The 17,565-nt window shown below is 47.1% G+C and overlaps 1 long non-coding RNA gene across 3 annotated transcripts in view; it reads left to right on the forward strand.

The window, feature by feature from the left end:
- Window positions 1-16,514, forward strand: part of LOC308178357 — a 38,535-nt gene extending 22,021 nt beyond the window's left edge. Inside the window, exons 4-7 of one of the 3 annotated variants that reach the window (XR_013939688.1) lie at window positions 12,268-12,383; window positions 14,439-14,567; window positions 15,852-15,908; window positions 16,498-16,512. This is a non-coding gene — a long non-coding RNA (uncharacterized lncRNA). Of the gene's footprint in view, window positions 1-12,267; window positions 12,384-14,438; window positions 15,772-15,851; window positions 15,909-16,497 lie in introns of those variants that run through there. The other 2 variants (XR_013939687.1, XR_013939689.1) reach the window with 2 other exon arrangements.
- Window positions 16,515-17,565: the final 1,051 nt, after the last annotated feature.

Genomic DNA, 17,565 nt, shown 5'->3' on the forward strand with positions numbered 1-17,565 from the left:
CATGAGGTTACGTGCTTTGCAAAGATGTGTACTATGGCATCTTTAGGTCTTCGTTCAGGACTTTAAAATGAGCAATTCCCTTCCTGTTGACAGAGCTGTCATCTTCTAAAGGAAGTTGACTGGATGCACAGGTTGGTGTTGTATATATTAGGAGCACCAGATGCTCAGATTGATACTGGGTTGACGAATGGGTGCGTCTCAGTCCAGGTGGTGACGTGAGACTTTCCAGGAGTTACCATCTGACTTATCTCAAGACTATTTGTATCTCACTTCACCTTTGCCTGGCCCTTGCTCTGACCTTCAGAGAGGGGTTGTTTTGTAATAAACACTCGATGCCAGCTTGGCATGAACAGACAAGTTCGTGACACAGTTACATAAGCCTGTGTTGGGTCCTACGTCTCTTGACTCAGAGATGTTGAAAGCGTGTGTGATTAAATGGGTGCTTTCCCATTCAGACATTTGTCACAGCAGTGATTGTTTTCATTGTGGCGTTTCCTTGAAGTCTGAATTTGGTGGGCACCAAATATTCCTAACTCTCTGTGTTAGGAAACCTGTTAATACAGTTTAGCCAAAAAATAAGGTTGATGTAGGGCTCTCCATCCTCACTAAAAATAAGTGTCAGTCCTTGTCCTGTGTAGGTTATTTTTAGGGATAACAGTAGTCTCTAAATAGTCTCTCTGATTTTGCATTGGGGTCTAATGACCACTGCCAAGTGGACTGTACCTGTTTCCTTCAGGAAAAAAAAAAAAAAGAAAAGAAAAGAAAAAAAGCTGACAACTTGATAGAGGAAAAAAAAAAAGGAAATCCTGTTGCTAGTCCATGGCAGAGGAAAGTCAATGACCTAGCAATGAATGACTGATTTTTCACGTCATATGTTCAGTCCATCTCAGAGCTTGGCTTATATCCTAACTTGTCCTGTACTGGACCTGTGACCCTCTGCCTCCAGCCTGCAGTGCCCCCAAAGCTGCTGTGACGCAGCGAGCCAGCCGGCCTCGTGGGCAATGCTTGGAGGAGGTCATGTTTTGGAGGTGGATGGGCACCTTCAGAGGGCAGCCCTGGGAAGTCTGCTTCTGCCCTCCATCTTCAGCAGGCAGGAGAAACATCGGCTACTTGGCATCATCTGCAGCCAAGGCTGAATCCCACCTCGCAGAAATGGTGGGGAGGAGGAGAACCACGCGAGGCTCCAAAAGGCACGTCATGCCCTGAGCGTTGGCTGCGTGTCTGACAGTGGTTTGAGCCAATAACACACACAGGGTTTTGCCATCACTGCAGTTTCTCCATGTGAAGAATTTTATGGGAACAAGAGAACAAAATGAGCTTATTCCTCCAGAGATGTTTCCTTCTTCCCACAAACTGTCCCTTCACCCTATCCAAGCCCTTTAGATGTGTCTTCTTCCTTACCACCATGACCTTTTGGGCATCCCAGAGGCTTTGAAGTGCACTGCGTCCCGTCATGGCCTTGGGTGAACACATCACCCCAGGCATCTGCTGGCAGCGAAATACTGCTGGGGGCTGTGAAAAGGTGCTCCCCGAAATGGAGGTGCAATGGTACCTGTGGGAACAGCCTCCTGGTGATACAGCCAGCCTCCTTCCTGGGTGACATAGTGGCACGGTGTGCAGTGCAGGGTGCCTGTGCAGTGCTCGCCCTTGCCATGTAGGCTCCTGCACCCTGGGAGCAAGAGGTTTAAAAAGGCAAACTCTGCAGCAAATTCCGAAGAGAACTGAGCTGCTTTTCCATTTCTAATGCTGCTAAGTAGCTCAGATTAATGGATTAATGGCTTTCAGGAAAGCAAAATAACACCACATTGTTATTTGCAGTGTAATGAAAGGAGTACTCCTAATCCAGGTTGTGAACAAGGTGTGATGAGCAGTAGGGATTTCTTGTATAATAATGATAGGGGGCTGGGCTGTAAAATGGAAGAACATGTATTTCTTTCACAGGCCATGAAACCAAATGATGTAGGGGAAGAAAAACACTGTGGAATAGCAATTATGACTGGGGCACAGGTGTGGAGAAGAAAGAACTGCTGAGAAAGGAAAGAACTGTTGGCCAAAAAAAAAAAAAAGAAGAAAAACCACAGTGGGTAGCATTTTGTGTTGATGATGAAAAGGACTGCATGGGAATAAGGAGGGCCAGGGTGGATAAGCCTGATTCTTTAGGTTTAATTCACTTTTCAGTGCAATCATGACAGATCATGAAAGTATCTCCTGAGATGCCTTAGGGAATTTGTTTTAGATTCCCAGGGCTGAACCAGTTGCAGTAGGGACTCTGCGTTGCTACTTGGGATATAAATATTGCTGGGGAGTTATCTCATTATGGAGTACTTCAGACTCTCTAGATATAGATCAGAAAACTGCTACTGATCGTGGCAGAGCTCAGATAGTCTCTGTGTGGGAGATGGCAGATCTCTGCACTGAAGAAACACCAAAACTGGCAAGCAGTGGAACTGGTTCCTCTTTGGTGTTGGCAAGTAATTTAAGATGTTATAGGAGAACAGTTAGGAGCAAAATGTCCTTGGGCTGAGCAAAATGCATTCATTTCGTTTACCATAAGTGGAAACATAAGCTAAGAGGAAAATTGATGAAATGATCCAGCAGAAGGTCTGGGCCTTTAATGTGGACTACGCCTAGACTCCTCCAGAAGTCAGAGGTGCTAATATTATCAGCTAGTTGTGTGAGAGCCTGAACACGTGGACTCTACACCCAGCTGGGTGAACAGCTGCATTAATAATGGTGCTAGGACCAAGCCACCCCAATAGGAGGGGGAGAAAAAAAACAGCAGCTTTGTAGTTGGACGTACACCATTGCGTGTTCTGCCCGTAAGATCTGCAGGGTTAGGAAGTCGTTTCCGTGCCCAACTCAGAGCAGCCCTGTGCTTGAACGTACTGGCTCACTGGGGTCCAATTAGTGGGGTTCAGCATATCAGTGGCATTCCTTGCCCCCTTGGAGATGTGCCCCATAAAACTCTGTTTGTTTAGTCTGGCTAAATAATAGCTGAGCTGGAAGGTGGTTGGTGGGAGATAAATGCCAGGTAGAAGAGCGATTTCATCACATTATGATGTTGGCATAGAGACAAATGGATATAGTCCGGCCATGAATAAATACTGGGCTGGAAATGAGCACAGTCTAGGCCTGGAAAGCTCAAGAGTCCTCCCATCATGGTTTTGGGGTGAAAAAAAAAAACCTCTGATAATGTAAAGTGGGAGTAGATAAGACAGCTGCTGGTGGGAGGAGGGAGCAATATATTAAATTTCTTATCAACACTCCTCTGCCAGAGCAGTGTGAGGAGTTCACTTTCTGCATAGGCAGAAGCTGTAGGGAGGCAACCTATTTATTTTCCCTGATACATAGTGGTTTAGTTACCCAAAGGAAAATACTTCATAATGAAGGCTACATCTTGTTGTCAGTGGTTAAAATATTGATACACTACTGCTGGATAAAAAATCAATGTATTCGGAGGGGTCTCTAATGATACTTTATGTAGTTCTGTGTATGGATGACTGATACCCTCCTGTACATAGATTTCCTTGGGATTTAAAAAGCTCACAAGAAAACTCAACAAAAAAGTAATTAATTCCCCTGGATGTTTTGTTCCATATACTGAGCTTTGGAACTACATAGAAACTAGGACATTTTTCTGATGTTTCTCAGTTAAAGTAATATCCCTGATACATACCAATCTTCCTCCATAATCTTTAAAATATATCATTATGTACCTTTTCATTCTAAGAAATGATGCCTATAAAAGCTATATTGTATCTGAATAGCTAATTAACTCTGAGCACTGCATTTTTTTGACCAATCCAATAAAAATGTGTGTTTCAGGTTCTCTCAGTTGAACCTTGTAAAATGAGGTTTTTTAAAAAAATATTCTACGAGCTGTATGTGCGACAATTTATCTGGGATGTAACGAAAGACAAAGCTGCGTCCGATAAGCAAGCAACAACAATGTTCCTGGGCAAATACAAAGTAAAAGAGCTGTATTTCCAGCACAAGGTGTAAGGCCATGTTCTTTCCTGGAAGGCATAGAGAGGGTATCTCGATGGGGCGGTTGCATGTGAGCACTGCTTTGTTATGCCATAATTTTGGCAAGGGCGTCACAAGAAGTGTCCATGCAAGTCATTGCACAAGCGTTGGTATGTCAGAGCCTGGTGAAGTCACTGCACATGACTCACTCAAAGTGATGGATTTTTTAAAGGGTGACAAAACAAATTGTTCGTCCAGAGTCTTAGGACTGTGTTACGTAAAGCACTGCATAAGATTGTGCCTAGAGCAGGGATAACGTAACGGCTTCCTGCACGTCCCCTGCCACCGCTGCAGCCTCCCACAGGGTGACCTGTGCTGGCCGTAACTCAGAAGGCTCAGGTCCACCACCGCTGTGGTTATCCTTGTTAGCAAGGGTCATGAGACTGAACTCTTCACCATAAAAGAAACAGGAATCGTTCCTTCTCGTGCTTCCAGACCACAGGTCACTTGTCTCTTGACCATCTGACTAGCCAGGTTTGCTTCTTTGCTGCTCCTTGATGGACCAGGATAGGTGAGGCAGCCTCTCACGGTAAAGATGTGTAAAAGAGGTGGATGTCAGTGCTGCTGTGCATGGAGGTTATGGAAAGGGCAGTACACAATAACAAAGGTTACTATTTTTTTTAATGCATTTCTTCTAAATATAAGTGTTTCCACAAGTGCTGCTTTGTCATCCCCACTCCTTAAGGTCATCCATCTGATATTCCAGCTACCTGTAATGTTAGAAAAGGATTGTCTCAAGGTTATTGACACATCACATGCCAGTGCATCCTGATATATTTTCTTTCTCTTCTGTTGTATAGATAGCATTTCTTTAGTTCTAAAATTTCACCTCTAAGTCATATCTTCTCTTTTTGTTAAATGTAAATGGGATTGTTTTAAGAAGCCATACTTAGAATTATCTTATGTAAGGCAAATATGGGCATTCGGGTCATCTCAGCTACAAGGGGTGGGGTTTGGATTACTCTGTAATAAGTTTTTAGGACTCGTGTTAAGATAGCTAGGCTGAGATTTATGTACCCAGCAGCATGGATCCGGGTCAGATTGTCCCTGGAACTGGCTTATCTAAGCTTGAGCGCTCGTATGTACAAGTCCCCTGGAATGTCCCAGGTTCCGATTACAGGTCTGTGTGTAAAAACATCTCTCACTGCCTGATTTGCTCCTGCAGTTTATTTTGTTGAATATTTAACCAGTTACAACTCTGTGACAGCATTTCAAAACACTAGGCCTGGAAACATGGAATGGGAGGCATGGAAGAGGACAGGTCCTAGCTGAAGCCTTTCCACCAGTGCCAGAAAGCTAGAGATGAGGTTCCTCCAAATCAGGGGGCTTTTATTTGAGCCTCCTGTGCTTTTATGCCGTTAGGTGTCCCTCTAGGTTTTGACTTACCAACACCAGCCCCACCTGTTTGGAAGGAGGCACCTTGGCCATATGCAGAGATGAGAAATGCTGGGTTCCACCAAGGGTGGAGTGTCCAGCCCCAAATCTTCTGGGCACTTTGAGGAGTGGAGAGCTTACCTCTGTAATAAGGACACTTGTGCGGCCCCTGGCTTTGTCGGCTGTTCTTTTAATTTAGAGAGAAGTGTATCTTGGAAAGGAGCTTGTGGCAGTGCCTGGGAGGGGAGTTCAGGTGCAAATCTGACAAGACACATATAAATGTATATTTATATAAATGGCACGGACAAAAATAGCGGCTTTAAAGCACAATTATTCCCTTAGGTTGACACTCCTGCCCGTGTGCCCAGCAGCATGCCAGATTCTCAAGAAAAAAGCAGCGATAGGGACAGCAGTTTCAAAACCTGTTTCTGAAGTTTCCTGGCCTCATCCTGCAATGCTACTGCACCCAAGAAATCTTTACACCTGCAATCCACCCCAGTTATCAGGGCTGAGTACCTAAGTGAGGAATGAGAATGAGATGCTGAGCTTGGCTCTTAGGACAGATCTGAGCATGGGCCACAAGGTTGGCCAGGGGACCTCGTTCACCCCTGTACTGATTTCTGCATTTCAAGAACTGCAGAAATACTGCAAAGCTCAGCTTCTCTCAGAGCTGCTACTGAACCTCCTGCCATTGTATCCCGTCGCCAGGATGCTCCTGGTGCTGCTGTGCAGGCAGTTTTCCTGTGAATGCTGCAGGAAGGGCTCCTTGGAGCCCTGAACACGCTCCTCCCTCCCTTACTCCAGCAACAATTCCCTCTCTTCCCAATAACCTTCAGCTTCCCTGAGCCTAAATGCATGACAAAGACAGACCTTTAAAAATGTTGGACAGAGACCCAAACTGAAGGGCACTGTGATAAATTCCAGCAGCGGTTTGACGTGATGGGAAATTCATTCCTCCCACATAAATTATTTTCTGCACTTTTCAGGCTTTAGCCTTTTACCGTGCATTTTCAGCAATAAACAATGAAATATGACATTATTTACTCGTGAAGCACTAATAATGCGTACCAGCCATAAAACCTGATGATGCTCCGGAGAGCACCCCATCACCAGCACAAACACGGAGAAGACAGAGCGTGCCAAGAGCTCACAGAGGTGCGGACCCGCCAGCCCTCCATGCCTCGTGGTGCGAGCAGCGGATTTATTCCCTGCTTGCTTAGCTGCCCAAATGCATGGGGTGGCCTCTGCTTTCAGGTTCATCTCCCCTGATTTTAATCAGCGTCCCTGAGCTGCTCTGTCGCTGCCTGACCCGCCTTGTTTAGTGGCACAGCCCCGCAGAGCCTGGCTCATTTGGGGCTGTGAGATGGATTGGAAGCTGAGCACCCCTCAGCCACGGGGCTCCTCCACCGGTGGCTCGGCGCGGCTCTGCCACGAGGGCCAAGCGTCGGAAGGGATTTTCGACACGTGCACATGGATAACAACATAATGAAGTCTGGCTGCTTTAACTTTCCTGCATGATTTATTGCTTCTCCTGAGGTCTTTCACGTTGGGATTTGATGGGGCTTGACTTTCTGTTGCTGAGCTGCAGGGTAGCTTAGCCTGGCTTTGGGTGATCAGACGTAGCGCCGCATCCTTGTGGGCCCATCCTCGTGCCCACACCACACCGTGTGTTTCTGGCTCTGGGAGCTGGCTGCTCTGCAGCAGCAGACTCTGCCTGGAGAAGAAGTTTGCAGAATGCATTTGTGGCATCCCAGTGGTATCAGTAGTTTTGTCGTGCCAAACAAGAAAGGTTTCAGGTTAAATTAAATGTGAAGCCTGGGATGCTCCTGGGTGCTAGCAAACCTCTGAGCCAGAGGGATTCCCAGGTGTGTGATTGTGCAGAAGGGCTAGCTAGCCCACTAAGGGCTTGGGCTAAGTGTGCTGGGTAGCAGGTCGTACTTCTTTGTCCCTTTGGGCTCTGGCAGTGTGAGGAGCACAGTTGGCTTACCAAACAGTCAAAATACATCGGAGACGCACGCTGGCAGAGTGGCGAGCCTGTCTGTGAGGGAGGAGGAGGAACCTGGCCTCCTCCAAAGAAAACACGGAGCAGCTTTGGCCATATCTATTATCATTATTGGAGCTGTCAGACGAGATTCAATACAGAGCTTTAGATAGATGTATCGAGGCCAGCTTCCACGCTGAGTTCCCCCAGCAGCGAGGGAGCCTGGCTCCCATCTCATTTGTGCTCATTTAATCCCATTGATCTCCGCAGAGCCTGGGTGAGGAGTGCAGCAGAGCAGGGGGACAGGACGAGCACGTGGGGACAAACTCTTCCAGAAGGAAGGATTTGTTCCTAAATCGGGTCACTGGGAAGCTGGACCTATTACTTTCTGATTTCTATCCTTCTTCCCCTGCAGTACATTCTAGCGGCTTGTTTTAACTGTTTCACTCCATCTTCAGGTCGTCTTGAGAAAGGGAAATTATTATTTTAGAAGAATTCAAGCAAATATTTCTGTTTCTTAGCTGTGCGGCAGTCAGTCTCAAAGGGACAGGACCGTGTCAGTTCTCCTATCTGTTAAAAAAATATTGTGTCAGAAGTGGGATCCCCGTGGGGTCTGAAAGATTTACGCTGAGTAATTATAAATTTCTGTAGAAAATGAGAACATGCAGAGGAGGTAGTCAGTTTGTTCTAGGACCTGAAACCACAGCTCGAGTTTGCTGTCCAGATTAATTAGAGAGCTGGAAAGGTTGCATATGTGATTACCTTTTTTTCTTATCTTGTTCCAAAGTCCATGCAATATCTACAGTGCTTCAGAGTTATATATGCTTTTTTAAAAAATCAATAGTAGCAGAGTTCTTATTATCACCAGCCTACAAATAAAGCTGTATTAGAAGCGGAGGGAGAAATACATTGGTATGGAAACAGGCTTCACCTTTACATTTATGAGTGGATTTACCTATAAGAAAAGCTATGGAAAAATCTCAAAAATTACTGAAGGAAAATGATAAAAACAAAACAACAACCCTGTACCCCAGTGCTGTCACCTCCTCTAGCTGAGGCATAAAAAAGCAGTTGTCTGAGCATTCTTGAGTGAAAGAGGTGTTGGATTTTGGCTTGGCCACCAAACTCCACCTGGGTGCTTCTGTACCTTTATCTCCATGGACAAGAGCTGTTTAAGAGTAGGTGCACACTTGGCAGGACCCTGCGAAAGAGGCAAGCCCCTCCTTTGGTCCCCGGAGATGAAACAAAGATAGCTCTAGACATCTCTTCTCCCAGGACAAGTGGATATCAAGCAGTTGCTGCTGCTGGAATCACTCTCCTCAAGTGTCAGCGTAAAGGCAGAACGGACGCCTCCAGAGGATGCTCTCTCCCATCCATCCCACTGATAACTCATCGCAGTTCGGCTCCCTTGCTGCCACCACCGGCCGGACTTTTGGGTGGAGGAAGGCGGCATCAGTGCACGGAGGATGCCACCGCGCCAGCTGGTCACTGTCACGCCCTGCCACCTGCAAGCAGCAGACTCAGCAAATTTGACCGTGCCCTTTTCGCCCCCTGTGATAAACACCCCGTCACGGCGGTTTTACAACACGGCTCGGAACAGGATCTGCCCTTCGTTATCCAAACGAGGTCGAATTGGTGCCAGCATACAGCCATGAGTCACGGCAGGTTTCGATCGGGATTTCTGACTCCTGAACGAGGACTGATGAGGCTCCCGGTAGCTCCCATTAATCTTATTCCCCCCGAGCAGTGCGTGGCTGCTCTTGCAGAGGTTTTGTGTTCTCCTTCGCTCGTCCGCATGAGAGGTGACAGTGCCACAGGTCTGACAGAGGGGACAGGGATGGGAAGGAACTCACCTGGGTTTCAGGCCGCTTCTCTCACCCTTTTCAGCTTGGGAGGCTTTCCACTCCGTGCTGCGTGGTTCAGGTCTCTCTTCAGCACTTCAGGAAGCTTTCAGACCAATTAAATCCTTAATGATCGCCTCTCAGCTCCTGGTGTGGCGGCAGGCTAGCTGCGTGCCTCCGTACACGCAGCTTCAAAGTCACCTGGGACAAGGCAAAATTCATCTCCCTGCTCTCCTCCCCGTCACACCCTGTCCAAGGGCACGGCCCCGGGAAGCCGAGGGGATGAGTTTTCTATCGAACCTCGCATCCTTCCGATGTCAAAACGCTTTGTGGAGCCGGGGCCTGTAGGGAAGCCGAGCCGCTGTTTATGTGATCGATGAAAAGTTTTACACAGAACCTTGGATGCTCACAAAAGAGGGGAAAGGATGCAACAGCTCTTCACGTGAAAACAAGATGTTTATTGGTATTGAAACACCCTGCTAGGCTGAAATCAGATGCCAAGTGATGTGAGCTCGAGCCAGCGTGGGCCTTGCTTGGCAGGGGGTGGGGGCAGGCTGGCTTTTTGCATAGGACTCTCTAAAATTTCCCTGTCATTACGTGTAATAGTAGAAGGATAAATGCACAGCATGGTGAGACGATTGAGGTTGGAGCCAAGGGGGACAGAGTCAATAACATTTTGTGCATTTTCCTGTCATACGAATTCTTCACACCTTGAACTACTTTTCCTTGATTTTCTTCTTCGTCGTCTTTTCTTTCTTCTTTCTTCTTTTTTTATTTTTTTTATTTTATTGAGGCAACAGCCAATAAAAGAAACTAATGGGTTAGAAACCACGTAAGCAGTCTCCCACTGTGCTTTATTCCCCACAGGCTCCTTGCATCAAAGGGAAGACAGCAAAATAGGGCGACCGAGCGCTACGTAGGAGTGGGAACGAGCTCGCTGCTCCCCACTCTTTTCCGTGCACGGGGATGTCACCCTGCCAGCGAGGGCTTCTGGCCTCGTGAGGACACTGGCAGGCACCTGGCTGGGGTGCAGGGGATATCTCAGGGCCTTACACGGGGCATGTAGTGCATGATTTCATTCCACATTCTTCCTTCCCCATCTCTTCAGGTGCAAACCTGCTGCTCCACGCTCACATTCCCTCCCCTGCCACCTCCTCGCTGGGAGCAGCGTCTCCTCGCCGCCTCCTCTCCCTGCATTTCAGTCCCCTTCTCTAGCTGGGGATGCACAGACACAGTGGTCCTGGTTGTCTCCTGCTTGACCCTTCATTAGGGAGGATAATTTCAGACAGACCTTGTTCCCACGCGCAGTGCCTTCCTTTCCTCGCCCCAGCGTACCGGCCTCACAAATGTTGAATTAGCAAATCCGGGCCTCGTGGACGCAGCAGACATTATTTCCAGCTCATTTCAAGTTTTACTCCTCTGCTGGTTTTTATCACGCTCCGTTCAGCACTTGGTGATTTTGCTCCATAACAATGGGATCAGTGTCTCGTAATGAGTGTGAGCCACAGGGCTGCATCCTGGAAAACTGGGACACGCTGTAAAGTGCTGACTGTGCCCCCCTTCCTGCGAGGCATTAACCCTGAGATTTTAAGGCAGCGGAGAGGGGATGAGCCCTGGTTATGGGAGATCTGTGCTCATTGCTGGAGAACTCCTCTCCCACCCTAAGCAAGCCACACTCATAGAGCTGCTCTTAATTTCACGTCTTATTTAGCCACCAGCAGCGCTGCTGGTAGCAAGCATGGAAAGGATGAGGGGAAGAGCATTAGGAGACAAGTCTTATTTACAGCTTGGAAAAATCTGCATTTTGGAGTGAGGCACCTTGCTTAAAACTCGGGAAAGGCAAAGGGGCACCTTGCAAGGGTGTGTGTTGCCTGGGCAACTAGCACAGCATCTGCAGCCCTGCAGCCCCTGCAAACGTCCTCGCCGTGCTGCTTTGCTGCACGCTCACGCCTCACGCTTTGCTCCCGCTTGTGTCCGCCTCTGCTTCGCTGAGCTGCCGGCTGAGGAAACGGGCAGGGTCTGGCACAAGGAGCCTATGTATGCTGCTGGCAAGAAATGAATCTTCCTCCAGTCTTTCAGCTCGCCTAAGCTGCTGCATTTTGCAGAGGCTGAGCCCCACACTTACACGCGCTGCAGGCTGCACCCTTGTGCACCTTCAGATGGAGCTGGGTGCACTCGTGTCTTCTGTTCAGAGCTGAATCCTACGTATCTAGCTGTGCCTGGTATCAAAGTTACATTTATGTAGTATTTAGGCTTGAGGACAGATGCTTGCCTCTTTTTTTTCTGCTCCTTTTTTTTTAAAAAAAAGAAAGAAAGAAAGAAACAACACTGTAAAAGAAAAACACACTCATCTTGCAGAGATGGGAGCTCTCTTGACAGCAAAACAGCATGATGGATGTGCCAGGGCATCATTTCATCAGAATATCAAGCCATGAGGTTGGCTACTGCCATTCATTCTTGTCATTTGAATCCTCTTGATGTGTAAGATGACATTAAAATCCTGTAAGAGAGAAGTACTGCAGCTCTCCTTGTCAGAGCAGGCTGTGCTGGCGCGTCCCGCCAGCCTGGGCCAGGGCAGGCAGAAGGCAGCTCTTCCTTGGGCATGAAGGTAAAACTAAAAAAGCCTACCGGTACTTAGTCTTCCGAACAAAGGGAAAGACAATTCTCAGCTGCCATGAACATAGGAACAAACTGTCACGGCATTTTATTTTTTTTTTCAGTTTTCTTCACTCTGTTCATGTAAAAAGTTGGGGTTTTTCCTTTTGCTGGTGGCAAAAGGGATTTGCTTTTCTTGAGCCTGTTGCTGTTCTCTGCCTTTTTCTTTAACATCTTGAGCAGTGGGCCAGTGGCCAGATGTCTAAAGGTGTTTAAGCATCAACAGATGCATCTGGGTACCTGGAGGGATTTTTCAAAAGCATCTTGCTGTAATTGTTTATGATATTCTGCACTCCTGTCATGATCTCTTCGGTAGCATCACTATTCCTGCCAGCATCGCATTTTCTATTGCAGAACTGAGCTGAATTTTGCTTCTTTTCTTCCTCCTAGTCCCAGAATTCCAGGAAGCTGTACAAAGAGAGAACAAAATGGGCAAGAATTGCTGCGGATGGTTATATCTGTGGAGATATTGGTGTCCTTATAAATACCAACAGCATGCTGACAAGGTGCGTGCTTTCATCTGCAGCAGCAAACTCCAGTACAAGCAGGGCATTTTCGTAGATGTGATCTCAGACCGAGAAACATAGAGAAAAATCAGCTGCTCTGTCCCTTTGAAATGCAAACTATTCCCATGTTGCAACATCGTGGCCAAATTTGCTAGCGGATTTTGAGCACCTGCGTGCTCTCTTAGAAGCAGCAGTTGCTTTGCAGAGCTTCCTCCTCGCTTTTGTCTGTGATGAGACAACAGAGTTGTGGTAAATTCTGGGGGTGATAGTTGTGCTGTCATTAAATAACTAGGTAAAAACCCGGCAGATTTCAGATAGATCTGCAAAAAGCCCCGTTCCCTGCCCTGGGACAAGCTGCAGGGGTGGTTGCATCGCGGGGCGGTGATCACAGCGAGTGGGTGTGCAAGCTCCATCCTGCACTGCCATCTATAGCGCGGCGCTGAGCACAGCAAATGGCACAAAGCAGACCAGAATGCCCCCAGATCCTTTGTGCAATTAATTAAAGTGGGGATGTAGGGAGCAGGAGGGCACCTCTGCCACCGTGGCCAGTGCTGTGCTGGACAGGACGTGAGCAGCACGCTCGGGGTGTAAGTCCCATCTGCCCTCCTCTTGGCCTGGCCCTCGTCCTCTCTTTTTGTTTGCAAAACAATTTCATCCCCTCCAAATCGATACAGAAATGTCCAGCTTTCTCCAGAGGGCAGCTCCAGATACACCAAATCAGAGGCGTGAAACCAAAACCCATTTTGACTCTGATGAGCAAAGGGAATTTCTTTTATTTTTGATTTTTAAACCAGATGTTGCTTTCATGCTCTGAAACCTCTGAAACAGCTGAATGGATTTTCTTCAAACTCCTCACACGCACAAAAATTCACCTTTGGGCTGCGAACAAGCTTAAGAAATCGCAGCGCGATGGAGATTTTTTTATTCCTCCCCTTGTCCTTTTTTGATTTGGAAAGTTAAAAGGATCCTAAAATAGAAGCTGAGAATTGGATTAAACGTCCCTTTGTTAACTCTAGCACTGCTTCCAAGTCTGCAATTATCCTTTCTTAAGGTCCCCGGTTCCCATCCCTCTTACACTTCCAGCTGCCACATTTTTTATTAAAATAACTGCCACGGCTACGATGAGGACTGGCTCCTCCCTGATGCCAACCAAAGATGATCCTGAGATGGATGAGAGAAAGCCCAGGTCTGGCCTCATTTCTTCTGCCTCCAAAACTGACCCATGCTGCTGGGGACAGAGAGCAGGGTGGCAGGAGCTGGGGAGCCCTAAACAGCTTCCAACAAAATGGTCTTGTGGGATGCCTGATCCCAACAACAGCCTCACCCTAGCACTCATTACTGGTCTTGAGAGATGTGTATGTAGCCGACTGCAGTCCCTTTTGGTACTGTATAGGAATATGTAGGAACTCTCAGAAAACATCTTCATGGACAAGAGATGGACCAAAACCATCAGGTCCTGCTCTTGTCATTGATTTTCAGCAACCCCCATCCGTGCTGATGAAATGTCTTGCATGAGTAAGTACACCCAGCCTGAATACAGAGCAGACGAACCCTGGTGTTGGTATGGGAGTAAAGCAGGGGAGGCTCTGCAGGTGCCTGAATGATGGATTTCAGATACCCCAAGAGCTTGGAGATCGAGGGAAAGCTGTTCATAGCATCCAAAAAGGATTTGGTGAGAGCAGCCCGTGACGCTAACGGTCTGGACAGGCTCCATGCAGACCGATGTGATAGCTTGGGCACTGGCTGCTTGAGCAGAAAACAAGATGCTAAATGAAGCCCTGGGAAGCAAACCTCACACTGAGCCTGGGCTGTGGGTGAGCAAAGCACAGGGAAGGAGACAGGAGGGGTAAAGTAGAGACAGATTTTTATCATTTTAGCTAATGAAACTAGCCGTAAACTTCACCTGTTTATGCCTCCCGTAATTCCTCTTCTTGTTCTTGCAAGCCCAATTCAATTTTCTTTTTATCCTTGCGTATGTATCGGTAAATAGCCAATTACCAGCATTGGTCCCTGCCAATAAATTGCTTGCTTTTTATTTGTTCCCCTTCCTTCCAGAGCCCGTCAGCATTAAGCACTGCTGCAGTGTGTGGAAGGGGTGGAGGGCACATAAAACAAGTCACCATTGAGCGTGGCATCTCTTCTTGCAAGAGGAGCATTTGGAGGATGCAAACAGCTGGAATATGGGTAATTTCACGACCGTAAAAACTTCATTTTCCTTTTATTGCTATCGAAAAGCTCCGGATAGGTGCATCTCTCACCTGGCCGATTAACCCGAGGTTAGCGCAGATGTGCACCTCTGCGCACCGGCAGCGGCGTACCTCAGCCTCCCTCCAAAAGAAAACCCAAGGCGAAGTGTTGCTGGCACGAAGAGACAAAGAATAGCCTCCCTTTTTCATCTGGCACTCCGGCACAGCCTCGCTACGCCCACTTCGGCTGCTTTCAGCTCCCACCGTGCCTCCCGGTTGCCTAGCAATCCTAACAATATTTTATGAGGCTTTATTCCAGGGGCACAGCGTATTAATGCCGAATTTTAGCGAGGCGCTCCAGGAGAAGCAAGGAGGAGGCCTGAGATAACATCACATCGATTTATTACAGGCAGGCTAGGGGGAGAAAAAGAAAATGCCAAGTGGCGATGACGGGGATTTAGTGGTGAGGGCTGAAGAGCTGCTGGGAGCAGCATTTTGGGGGTGACGCGTTGGACCGGTGCTGCCTGAGCAAGAAACCTGTGGTGAAATTATCCCTTCTGGGTAGCCGGATTGCTTCTCTGCAAATTTGGGGATGCTGGGCCAGGGTTTTCCAGCGGTAGCTCTGGGGAGGACGATGCCCGCAGGCACGTGAAAGGAGGCTGGAGGGGATGAGACGCACCAGATGCTGGTCAGGGGCCACCAAATTTCCTTCCACCCTGCGCACAATGAGAACAAAAGCACCAAAATGCATAAATCTGTTTCAAAGCACATTCCCTTGGCTTCTCCCTTCCTATCCCCAATCAAACATATAACCTGGGGTTATATTCTATACCATTAATTAATCCCTCGGGGTTAGGTTCATGTTTTCCAAAGGCTACGGAGTTCCTATTTTTATGTTTTATTTTGGCTAGCACAAACTTTGTCCAAGACCCAAACTTGCTATAATGGTTACTCTTAATGTTTGGTGGTGTTTTTGTTTTAAGCCTGCCTTTAAAAAAGAAAAACAGCACCCTTAATTTTAGCAAAGATTACTCCATAATAGTAATCTCTTGCTAACATAAACTGAATTAGATTCAGCCATTAAACTCTTACGTAATTATTATTTTGTTGATGAAGAATGACCTTCGGTTACGTTCTGCAACTGTTTCATTTCTGCAAAACATGTATTTATAAAAAAATCAATAGAAATGTTTTCATGCCTTCTTATTTCTTTCACCCTATTTTTGGAGGTTTTTTCTTTTTTTTTCTTTCAAATTCCAGGGTACACTTTTTTTTTTTCTAGGCAAATAAACATGTCCCCTCCTGCTTGTAAAGCAAGCGCATTAGCATGAGGGTACTGGTAAGTGAAAATTACTCTAAACAAAAGTGAAACCTATTTCATTGATTTTTTTCAGTGGCCAAGCTGAAGGACAAGTAAATTGGATTTTTAAAATCCTTTCACTTTTAATACTGTATGGTATTATTAGTAATGTGAGTAAGTAAAACTGTTTATAGCAGATGTTTTTCTAAAGTTGACAGCGTGCCCTTAGAGTGACACGCAGTGATTGTAAATCTAGTGTTTTCCAGCACTTAGAGCAAATGCCCTTATCACGCTAACATATCTAGCTAGTGCAACCAGCTGCAAGGGGCAGAGCAGAACGGGAAATAGGAAGGATTTTCACACTTCATCCAGGATTTTACTGGGAAGCAGGGTTAGTGCTGGAAATATAATTGAAGGTTAGGTTTGCTCAGTGCTCTGGAGGGCCCTGCAAAGGAGCAGGATGTTTACAGGGGACTCTCCCCAGCGTCTGCTCCAGCAATCCCAAAGGATGCTTGGAGCCCACGGAAAGTGAATATATTTTACAGGTGCTTTTGCTGGCCCCTGCTTAATAACCCAGAGAGAGCCAGACCTGCAAACAGGTCCCAGTGACTTCAAATCTCCTCTGCAGGATGCAGTGCAGCGGCTGGAGACCAGGGCAGTTCCCATGCAGGCCCCTGGTCACCTCGGCAGGTTGGTGTCAGGACACTGCACCCTTCACCTCTGCCCTCGGTTCCCTGGACGTTATTGGAGAGGAAGCAAAGCCACATGAAGAACGATCACCACGTCCTTCCTCTAGGTCCAACCCAGCTGTTTTGGTTTTGTTTTAAGGATGCTTGAAGCCAGCAGCCTGGTTGAGAAAGGCTGAATCCGGACCTTCTCCTTTTTTCTTGGCATGGCTTTGCCCAGTGTTGGTTTTATTTTATTTTTATTTTTCCTTTTGAAGGGAATCTTTTGGTGTCCAGCTCTTCACCAGCAGGCTGATGGCTGATTAAATTAAATTAAAAAGAGGGAGCTGATTAAAAAGGAGGTTTTCCGTTGCTGGAAGGGGGATCTGCTAAAGAAGCGCTTGAATGCAACCGGTCCCAATGCCTGGGATAACACGAGGTGGAGGCTGCCGGGTCGTTCACAGCACAGAGATCATGAACGTCTTCTGTGCCCACGCCGTGGGTCATGGATCCAGTTCCAGATCACCCAGACTTTCCGCATGGGCTCTGTGCCTGTAAAAATGCAGGAAGGGAGCTGGGATCAGGTGTGGCCGCTGTGGTTTGGGCAGCGCGTGGCACCCGCTTTACGGAGCTGTGAATCACGAGGGATGTTGGGACAGCAAACATGCAGGCCCTGGCTTTTCTGTTTAAATGTTTTGTAATAATACAGGGTAAATTCTGTAGCTTTACTGGCTTCTCCAGCTTCTTGGGCAGGTTGTAAAGCAAGATACTTCAGATCAGCTGCTTCCAGCCCTCCAGACACTGCACAGAGCTTGTTTTCAGCAGCAGACAGGCAGTATATGCTACAGTTGCTCATAAAAGTCCAAAAACATATTCTTTTCAGGCTGAAACGTTTCATGTTTGATATCAGATTTTATATTTATTGGTTCAGTTGTTTTTAGCTGTTGAGAAGTTTGTGTTTTATTTTTCTTTCTCTGTTCGCATTGATGGAAAGCGAGAAAATGAGATCACTCAAAAACGGACCAAAGCAA

This window comes from Anser brachyrhynchus (assembly GCF_964034855.1).
Source record: "Anser brachyrhynchus genome assembly, chromosome: 15".
NCBI lineage: Eukaryota > Metazoa > Chordata > Aves > Anseriformes > Anatidae > Anser > Anser brachyrhynchus.